We start from the raw sequence: 955 nt of genomic DNA, 5'->3' as shown, positions 1-955 counted from the left end.
TATCCTCCCTAATAGTTCTTGCTAACACTTCCAGTAGCATATTGTATAAACATGGTGAAAGTGGACATTCTTATCTTCTTCCAGATCTAAGACTGAAAGTCTTCCCTGTTGAGTATGACATTAACTAGATTTAATCCTTTTAGATGCTGAATAGTATTCTATTGTATATACATATCACATATTTCTATCTATTCATCAGTTAAATAATACTTTGATTGGATACCTTATATGAGGGAATCACAGTATTTGCCTTTTGTGATTGACTTACTTCATTTAGCATAATGTTCTCAGGGTTTATCCATATTGTAGCATGTGATAGAATTTCCTTCTTTATTTAAGCTGAATAATAGACCATTGTTTGTATGAACCACATTTCTTTAACCTTGCATTTGTTGATAGATACTTGGATTACTTTCACCTCTTGGCTACTATGAATAATGCTGCAGTGAATATGGATATGGAAATGTGATATATCTCTTCAAGATACTGCTTTGAATTATTTTTGGATATATATACTCTAAAGCAGAATTGCTGGATGATATGGTAACCTATTTTAGGTTTTAGAGGAACCTCCACACTGTTTTATGAAGTGGCTGTGCCATTTTACACTCCTACCAACAGTATACAGGATTCCAAAAAACAAATGCTTCACAAATTTGCATGTCATCCTTGCACAGTGGCCATGGTAATCTTTTCTGTGTCGTGCCAGCCTTACTAAGTGTGCTGCCAAAGCAAGTACCAATTAAATAAAATTTAATGCAATTTTCCAAACTTCTTATTAGCAAATTCCATGGGAAGAAAAGAGTGAATCTTCCAGATTTGTTATTTAAAAGCTACATGTTTCAGTAAGAAAAATTACTAAATGACAGCCTTCAAAAGGTGATCCGAAACCAATATCAGTCTCAATTAGTAATTTGAAAATTCCCAGACCCCATCCCAGATCTTCTGAATCAGA

General features: G+C 33.6%; 1 non-coding gene across 1 annotated transcript; it reads right to left on the bottom strand.

Moving 5' to 3' along the window:
• Positions 1-634: 634 nt before the first annotated feature.
• Positions 635-739, bottom strand: LOC127490843 (U6 spliceosomal RNA). Its single transcript, XR_007919237.1, has one exon. It is a non-coding gene; the product is annotated as a U6 spliceosomal RNA (small nuclear RNA).
• Positions 740-955: the final 216 nt, after the last annotated feature.

This window comes from Oryctolagus cuniculus, chromosome 6 (genome assembly GCF_051225735.1).
Source record: "Oryctolagus cuniculus isolate XC-2025 breed Fujian yellow rabbit chromosome 6, ASM5122573v1, whole genome shotgun sequence".
Taxonomy (NCBI): Eukaryota; Metazoa; Chordata; class Mammalia; order Lagomorpha; family Leporidae; genus Oryctolagus; species Oryctolagus cuniculus.
Note: the sequence above shows the minus strand (reverse complement) of the source record. Positions and strands in the feature narration are given on the sequence as shown.